Source organism: Staurois parvus, unplaced genomic scaffold, assembly GCF_062004578.1.
Source record: "Staurois parvus isolate SC_StPar_1 unplaced genomic scaffold, SC_StPar_1.0 ptg000008l, whole genome shotgun sequence".
Classification (NCBI taxonomy): Eukaryota; Metazoa; Chordata; class Amphibia; order Anura; family Ranidae; genus Staurois; species Staurois parvus.
In genome coordinates this window covers 1,424,655-1,434,748 of record NW_028317804.1, presented here as the reverse complement: position 1 = coordinate 1,434,748, position 10,094 = coordinate 1,424,655, and positions in this window count along the sequence as shown.

The following is a 10,094-nucleotide window of genomic DNA, read 5'->3' as shown; positions in this document are numbered from 1 at the left end:
TTCTGCTACATGTTTTTGGTTAAAAAAATCCTAGTAAGTGTATATGTATTGCTTTGTGTGAAAGTTATAGCATCTACAAACTCAGGTATAGATAATGGAATTTACACAGCTTTTACTTTCTGGCTGCCCATAACATTTCTTGAGGTGCTAAAATACCAGGATAGTATAAAACACCCTCAAATGACCCCTTTTTGGAAAGTAGACACCCTAAGCTATCTGCTGAGAGGCATATTGAGTCCATGTAAGATTTTTTTTTTTTCCACAAGTTTCTGTAAAATGACTTTTTTTTTTTTTTACACAAAGTAATCATTTAAATGATTTATTTCTCGCACAAGCCATGGGTATATGTGGAATTATACCCCAAAATACATTCTGCTACTTCTACCGAGTATGAGGATACCACATGTGTGAGACTTTTTGGGAGCCTAGCCACATACAGGAGCCTGAAATCCAATGACCACTTTGAAAGCCTGAAGGTGCATAACTTCCTCATTACACTCCCTCAATACCTTTCACAGTTTCGAAGGCCCTGACATGCCAGGATAGCACCAAACCCCCCCAAATGACCTCTTTCTGGAAAGTAGACACCCCAAGGAATTTAAAAAGAGGCATGGTGAGTATTTTGCATATCTAATTTTTTCTCACAAGGTTTTGAAATATAAAAAAAAGAATAGAGAAAATATGTTTTTGTTTTTTTTTCATTTTCCAAAAACTTGTGGCAACAAATGAGATCTGCAAAATACTTACCGCGCTTCTTATCAAATTCCTTGGGATGTCTACTTTCCAAAAAGGGGCCATTTGGGGGGGGTTAGGTGCTATCCTGGCATTTCAGGGCCTCCGAAACTGTGATAGGTAGTCTGGAAGTGTAATGAGGAAATAAAGTACTTTAAAAGCCTGAAGGTGCTTATTGGATTTTGGGGTCCTGTACTTAGCTAGACTGCCAAAACGTCTCACATGTGGTACCCCCATACTCGTGAGAAGTAGTAGAATGTATTTTGGGGAGTAATTCCACATATACCAATGGCATGTGGGAGCAGTAAATCATTTAAGTGACAATTTTGTGTAAAAAAAAAAAAAAAAAAAATTTGTCATTTTCCAAAAACTTGTGATAAAAAAATAAATTCTTCTATTGATTCAACATGCCACTCAGCATATAGTTTGGGGTGTCTACTTTCCAAAAAGGGGTCGTTTTGGGGGGTGGGGGCGTTTTATGCCCAGGATTAGAAGTTTATGCCACACATCACTCACTCTTTTAACCACCTGAAGATCAAACCTTTTCTGACACTTTTTGTTCAGTATTTTTTGCTAGGAAATTAATTTAAACCCCCAAACATTATATATTTTTTAAAGCAGACACCCTAGTGAATAAAATGGTGGGTGGCCTTTAACCACATGCAACATCAGACCCCGACCGCTCCAGCCCTGGCAGACTGATCACACCAAAACCCTCAAACGACACAGTCGTGCTCTGGAGCGACTATGGTGCAAAACCAAATCCCAACAAGCCTTCACCCACTACAAATCTGCCGTCCACACCTACACCTCCTCCCTCCATGCAGCCAAACACGCCTACTTCCTGACTCTCATCAAGGGCATCTCCTCTAATCCTCGCTGACTCTTCTCCACCTTCAACTCTCTACTCTCTACACCCCCACCTCCATTCAGCACCTCACTCACTGCCCTTGAGATTGCCAATCACTTCAAAAACAAGATTGACACAATTCGCAAGGACATCGCCGCAACTCACACTCTCTCTCAACCTGTCCCCTCTCAAACAGCTACCCCCTCATCCCCCCTCTCCCTCGACATAACCCGCAGGGACTTCGTCACTGCTCAAACTCCCTCCAACCCCGTTCCCCCTCACTCAGCTACCCCCTCATCACCCCTCTCCCACGGCCCCACCACTGCTCTGACCTCCACTTCCACCCCACCCTACATTCCTCATACTGAAGCCCCCCAACACTCCGCACCTTTGACCTTACTACCATTGAGGAAGTCTCCAAGATCCTCTCTGATGCCCGCCTCATCACCTGCCCCCTTGACCCTATCCCCTCACAACTCCTACGACCTCCCTCCTCCTCCATCCTACGCTCCCTCACCCACATCTTTAATCTCTCCCTCTCCTCCGGCACTTTCCCCTCCCCTCTAAAACATGCACACATCACCCCCAAACTTAAAAAGCCCTCCCTGGACTCCAATGACCCGAACAACCTCAGACCCATCTCCCTGCTCCCATTCGCATCCAAACTCCTCGAGCGCATAGTCTACACCCGCCTAAGCTCTCACCTCAGTGACAACAACCTCCTCGATCCCCTACAGTCCGGCTTCCGTCCCCTACACTCCACCAAAACTACCTTTCTCAAACTCTCCAACGACCTGCTAACCGCCAAAGCTAATGGCCACTATTCAGTGCTCCTACTCCTTGACACTCTCCGCGGCTTTCGAAACAGTCGACCACCCCCTCCTCCTCAAAAAACTACACTCCCTCGGCCTCAGAGATTCTGCTCTCTCCTGGCTTTCATCCTATTTGTCACAATGCTCTTTCAGCGTTACCTATAATGCTACCACCTCCCCCTCACTCCCCCTCTCTGTTGGGGTCCCTCCAGGCTCCGTCCTCAGGCCCCTTCTCTTCTCCATCTACACCTCCTCCCTTGGCCAACTCATACACTCTCACGGCTTCAACTACCACCTATATGCTGACGACACACAAATCTATCTCTCAACCCCCCACCTCACCCCTTCAGTCTCCGCCCGAATCACACACCTACTGAGCGACATATCAGACTGGATGTCGCTCCACTTCCTTAAACTGAACCTCTCCAAAACCGAGCTTCTTGTCTTCCCCCCCAGTCCGGACCCCACCCCCCATTGACTTCTCCATCATGTCCAACAATGCCACCATCAAACCCACCACGCAGGCCAGAGTACTTGGTGTCATTCTGGACTCCAACGTATCCTTCCAGCCCCAAGTCCAATCTTTAACAAACTCATGCAGACTCCACCTCTGCAACATCACCAAAATACGCACGTTCCTAACCCCAGAAACCACTAAACAGCTCATCCACTCCCTCATCATATCACGACTCGATTACTGCAACTCCCTCCTTACTGGCCTGCCTCGCCGCTGGCTATCCCTGCTTCAGTCGATCCTGAATACGGCTGCCAGACTCATTCACCTTTCCAACAGCTCCGTTTCCGCCACCCCCCTCTGCCAATCCCTCCACTGGCTTCCGATTGCGCAACGGATCAAATTCAAAATCCTAACACTGACGTACAAAGCCATCCACCATACTGCCCCGAACTACATCACCGACCTAATATCCAAGTACCACCCAACATGCACACTCCGCTCCTCACAAGACCTCCTTCTCTCTAGTTACCTGGTCTCCTCCTCCCATGCCCGCCTCCAGGACTTTTCCAGGGTGTCACCCATCCTCTGGAACTCCCTGCCCCAACCCATCAGATTATCACCTACTCTCCTCTCCACCCTGAAAACCCACCTCTTCAGGGAAGCCTACCCTACCCCCTGCTAACTTGCCGACCTCCTCCACTCTTCCTACCACTCCATCCCCCACAGCTTTCTCCTCCTGTGCCACCATCCCCTCCCTCCTAGATTGTAAGCTTGAAAGAGCAGGGCCCTCGATCCCCTCATGTTTTGCATTGTATTGTTATTGTTCTGTCACATGTTCTGTCCCCCTTTGTAATGTACAGTGCTAAGCGAACTATTGACGCTTTATAAATACTGTATAATAATAATACTACAATTTTTTATGGTACTCGCGCAACGATTTTTCAAAAGCAATTTTTAAAATAAAATACACTTTTTTTACTTTTAATGCACAAAAACACAATATATTGGGCAATTATTTGGTAAGATATAAAAGATGATGGTATGCCGAGTAAATAGATACCAAACATGACATGCTTTAAAACTGCGCATGCCCCGTGCAATGGGGACAAACTGCATACATTTTAAATATCCAGAGGCAACGCTTTAAAAGCCTTTATAAGCTACCATTTTAGATTTACAGAGGAGGTCTAGTGTTAGAATTACTGCCCTTGATCTGACGTTCATGGCGATACCTCACATGTATGGTGCAACCGCAGTTTACATACTGGCACAGGGTCAACGCTTGTGCACACAGGTGTGTGTGCATGGGAGGGGCGAGTTTTTTTTTTTTATTATTTTTACACTGTGCCTTTCATTTTTTTTTTTTATATCACTTTTAATGCTAATCACAGAGAATGAAAATATCCCCTATACCTTCAATGGGCATTGTCATATATTCTTTTTTGAGAAATCTGGGGTCTATCAGACTCTAGATATCTCCTCTGCCCTTACATTATCTAATCAAACCAAGATCGGTGTGATCAGATGCTTTCCCAATTTACAAATGGCACTGTTTATATCCTGCGAAACTGAAGTGATTAAATGCTTGTAGCTTCCGAATTCTTAGACTATAGAGATGATCGGCACCACTCTGGTCTCCAATCAGCTCTATGGTCAGCTGGCAGAAACACTGGCTGCATTCTCAGGTTCCCCCGATGGCACGGGACCGCGCGAGAAGGTCGTGGAAGGCAGCGGGGGAGAGGGGGGCATCATATCCCACTGCTTGTAAAAGCAATCCTGCAGCTAATTAGCAACTGGGATTGTTTTTACATGAAAGCCGATCGCCAGCTGAAAAAAATAATACCAGGATGATGCCTGCAGCTGTAGGCATCATCCTGGTATAACCATTCAAAGTCCAGTGATGTACCAGTACATCGCTGATCCTTGTTGGGTATACAGTATATGCTATCTTCTTTTTTTTTTTTGTATGCAGCCAGTGGACTGAATGAAAAAAAGAGAAGAAATCTCTGCCAGAAAAAGTGTGTGGTATGCCCACCAATAGAATATACCACCCTGCATCCACCCACTTCTAATGGTGGGCACACATTAGGTCACACTTTGCCACAAGCGCCAGTTCCAAGATTGAACAAATGTCTAAATAGTGGTACGCTTGAATAAAAATTGTCCACGTATAAGTGGTACCCCATATGGAAAAAGGATGACACCAAGTCCCAAACTATCCTGTCACTGCTCCCCATGTAGTCTGGGCATCCGGGGGGCTCCACGTGACTATCTTTTCCCTCGTAAATCCGAAACTTATAAGTATAGCCTGTTGTCCTCTCACAGGTCTTCTACATCTTGACCCCATATCTGGCACGTTTGCAGGGGAGAAATTGCACTAGTACTGGCACTCTGCTACATATGAGAGTCATCAAAATTTACTGGCAAGTGCTAACAGAGATCAGGCCTGATTCTGCAAACACTGCAGTTTTGTGTGCAATGTATCAAGTGACAATGACCTACTGACACTGCACTTGCTAGGGGAGAAGGGGGGGTAAACGTAGGGGCTAAATGCAGGTGTTGGAAGGTGCTGGGGCTGATCCCGCTAATCTGCATTTTTGGGGACGCTATACTAACGTGAACGCTGGTATAGTGCTGACCTGATCAAAGATATTCATCCGTTCAGACACTATACTAGCAGTGGAGGTTTATTGTGCATGAGTGTGTTCCTGGCAGTCAAGGGGTAAATGGATGTGTAAGGGACCACCCGGTGGTACCACTAGCACACCACTAAATAGGCGTTCCCAGAGCACGGAGTCTAAGTCCCAGGGTGCTTGTTCACCAGGGCCCCTGATGGTGGGGATGGACTTGGAGCTCCCCGAGACCAGGTCGTGGCTACTGGGTAAACCAGTCAGTGGTAGTGGTATACGCCGAGGGCTCCCACGGGGAAGAGCCTGATATGACGAGGTCAGAAGACCCCACTGGGAGGGATGGATGGATGGATGGATGGCTGAGCAGGTGCGAAGTCAGGCAAGCTGGGTCGATAACAGGGAGGACAGTATGGTACAAGGCAGCGGGCAGAGAATAGTCGGGTCACACGCCAGGTCAGTAACAGCAGGTCAGATCCAATAGGGGGCATTCAAGAGAGAGATCAGGCAAAGCAAGGGTCTGGGCAGGAGAATACAACAAGGTCAGAGCACAATCCGGGTCAGCAACTTACAATTCACAGGTTCACAGGTACAGGATACAGGGAAGACCAGAAGGCACTGAATGACAGCTCAGGGCCATTTAATTATCCCGCCCTGCGCTGCCATTGGTGCCCAGCGGGCGGCCGCGGCTTCTACTGCGCATGTGCGAACTCGAACGCCGCGGCCGGCCCGGACCTAGTGCCCGAGTCCCTGCACAGGGCGGCGCACTGCGCCTGCGCCGGGACCATCGTGGCGGGGATTGAGGAGATCCCTGACAGGATGACTGGTGTACTGACGGGCAATCTGACGCTATCTGGGAGGGGCGTGAACACCGCGGGAGTGCGAATCACATATATATATATATATATATATATATATATGTGTGTGTGATTTTGCGCACCCGTGCCGCCCTGTAGCAGTATTTCTGCTATAGGGTGGTCAGGAAGCGGTTACAGAAGCGGTTTGTGTTACGTCACTCTATTACTTTAACTGACAAATGCGCAGTCATGCAACTCTGCACCCAAATTAAATTTACGTCCTTTTTTTCCCACAAATTGAGCTTTCTTTCAGTGGTATTTGATCGCCTGTGCGTTTTTTATTTTTTGCGCTATAAAATAAATAATCTGACAATTTTGAGAAAAAAAACAATATTTTGGACTTTTTGCTATAAAACATGTCCAGTAAAAAAATTTAAAAATCAAATTTTGTCATAAATTTTGGCTAAAATGTATTCTGCGACATGTCTTTGCTAAAAAAAATCCCAATAAGTGTAAATTAATTGGTTTACGTGAAAGTTCTAGCGTCTACAAATGGCGGGAAAGATACTGGGATTTTTTTTCCCTTTATACTAATAATGGCGGCGATCATCGACTTATGGCGGTGATCAGCGATTTATGACAGTGATCAGCGACTTATGGCGGGACTGTGGCGAACATTTTGACACTGGGGTGAAACTGACTTGGGGCCACTGACATCCCCAGTGACACCAATACAGTGATCAGTGCAAAAAAAACCCACTGACACTGTACTAATGGCACTGGGGAGGAAGGCGTTAACTTTTTTTAGGCAATCAAAGGGTTAACTGTGAGGGGTGTTTTACTAGTTGGGGGGGTGTGTACTTCACAGGAACACACTGATCCTGAGAGCTAAACTCGCTCTCAGGAACAGTGTGTTAGAAACTGACGGAGCAGAGCTGCATTGTAAACAATGCAGCTGTGCTCTGTGTCACTGTTTGCTGGAACTCGGCGGGATCCGACGGGTAATGACCGGCCGGGACCCGGTGATTGACACCCGTGGCCACGATTGGCGGCACGGGTAGGGTGGTCGCGAGCACCTCCTACCTGTTTTGCAAAATCATGTTTTAAAACGTGATTTTGCACAGAGGTGCCACCCTGTGGCCATCTTTACACAGTGGCTGGACGGCAAGCAGTTAAGGTCTTATGACTAACAGTCTGAATGAAATCACATGACACCTAGGTCATAAAAAATCACTGAGCACTATTAATCCTCCTGCCCTCCAGAGGATTTACCCCCTTCCTGACCAGGCCGTTTTTTGCGATACGGCACTGCATTATTTTAATTGACAATTGTGTGGTCATACACTACACCCAAATGAAATTTATGTCCTTTTTTTCATGTCATTTCTTTTGGTGGTATTTGATCACCTCTGCGTTTTTTTATTTTTCCTGCTTTTTGCAGAGAAGTACACAGCAGCATGTTTACAGACAAGTCTCTCCCTTGTCACTGTTCCTCGGGTGACGGAGGGGAATTTTCGTCCAGAACCCAGTGATCGACATCTGTAGCTGCCAATGGTGGCGTGAGTAGGGCGGTGCGCACGGAATGCAAAATCATGTATATATACGTAATTTTGCACAGCCCTGCCACCCTGTAGTACTAGTTCTTCTATAGGGCGGGGGGGAAGCAGTTAATAAATACAATCCAAATCTGTCAATCAATTGAAGTGCAAACATTAAAAAAATTGTATGTATACGCACACATAGGAACATCACTTTTATGTATATATGCAGTATAAACATGAATAAAAATATGGTTAGCACTTCTGCCTGGCAGTACTCGGGTCGTTGGTTCAAATCCCAACCATGGCACCACCTGCCTGAAGTTTGCATGTTCTCCCTGTGTCTGCGTGGGTTTCCTCCTACATGCCAAAGACATGCTGCTAGGTTAAATCGGCTGCTGTCTAAATTGGCCCTAATATTTGTATGTATGAATGTGAGTTAGGGACCTTAGATTGTATGCCCTTTGAAGGTTAGGGACTGATGTGAATGTGCAATATATACATGTAAAAGCGCTGCGTAAATTGATGGCAAGTACCTGAAATAAATAAAAATAATTATGTATGCACTCATTTGTATAGGTGTTTCATAATGTGTATGCATAAATATATGGGAGTATTTTACAGTGTTAAGAAAGTATTCAGAAAAATCTATTCCTATAAGGTAAATGCGTGTAAAACAGGTAGTTTTATATATTCATATGTAACATGATTAGTCTCCTGCACTGTCATATACTGACCATGTCAGCTGCAAATCCTTGGCTCGACATGGTGTAAACCTGACGTGCAGGAGGCTGGAGGAAGAACAAAGTCAATTTTCAGGTTGTCTCGTGTGAGAAATATGAGGTACGGTTCTATCTTATTATATGTACTTACAGAACAGTTGAAAAGACCACCCAAAACAACAAACCACATTATCCACCCAAGTAATCAAAGAGGAAGAGGACCCTGTGAGAAAATGAAGGAGAATGGTATGAATGTTACAGAATCAGATAATAGTAGCAATCTCTAGGTCAGCGGTTCTCAACCTGGGGGTCGCGACCCCTTTGGGGGTCGAACGACCATTTCCCAGGGGTCGCCTAAGACCATCGGAAAACACATATTTCCGATGGTCTTAGGAACCGAGACACCGCTGCAGTCTCCGGCGATGTGTGGGCGGGATGATACGCTGCTGTCACCCGGCCACACCTCCAAGATCGCTCAGCAGCTCCGCCTCCTCGCCGCTGATTGGCCACCGGAACTGTAGCTCAGGAGAGGCACACAGGTGGCCAATCACCGGCGAGGAGGTGGAGCTTGGAGAGGAGGAGCCAAGCGGCAGCGCGCGGACATCAAAGAAGACCGAGGGAGCGAGTGAAGAGGAGAGCGGCCAGAGAAGGAAGACAGCTGACAGGTAAGTGAGAGAGCGAGCCCAGGCTGGAGCAGGGGTCAGCAAGGTAAGTATCATTGGTGTCAGTGGGAGGAATAGTGCCCCATCATTTGTGTCACTAATACCAACGATGGGGCACTATTCCTCCCCCCACTGACACCAACGATGGGGCACTACTCCTCCCCCCACTGACACCAACGATGGGGCACTACTCCTCCCCCCACTGACACCAACGATGGGGCACTATTCCTCCCCCCACTGACACCAACGATGGGGCACTATTCCTCCCCCCACTGACACCAACGATGTGGCACTATTCCTCCCCCCACTGACACCAACGATGTGGCACTATTCCTCCCCCCCACTGACACCAACGATGGGGCAGTATTCCTCCCCCCACTGACACCAACGATGGGGCAGTATTCCTCCCCCCACTGACACCAACGATGGGGCAGTATTCCTCCCCCCACTGACACCAACGATGGGGCAGTATTCCTCCCCCCACTGACACCAACGATGGGGCAGTATTCCTCCCCCCACTGACACCAACGATGGGGCAGTATTCCTCCCCCCACTGACACCAACGATGGGGCAGTATTCCTCCCCCCACTGACACCAACGATGGGGCAGTATTCCTCCCCCCACTGACACCAACGATGGGGCACTATTCTTCCCCCCACTGACACCAACGATGGGGCACTATTTCCCCCCCCGACCCCAACGATGGGGCACTATTCTCCCCTCCACCACACTGACATCAATGATGGGGCACTATTCCTCCCACTGACACCAATGATGGGGCACTATTCCTCCCCCCACTGACACCAACGATGGGGCACTATTTCCCCCCCCCCGACCCCAATGATGGGGCACTATTCTCCCCTCCACCACACTGACACCAATGATGGGGCACTATTC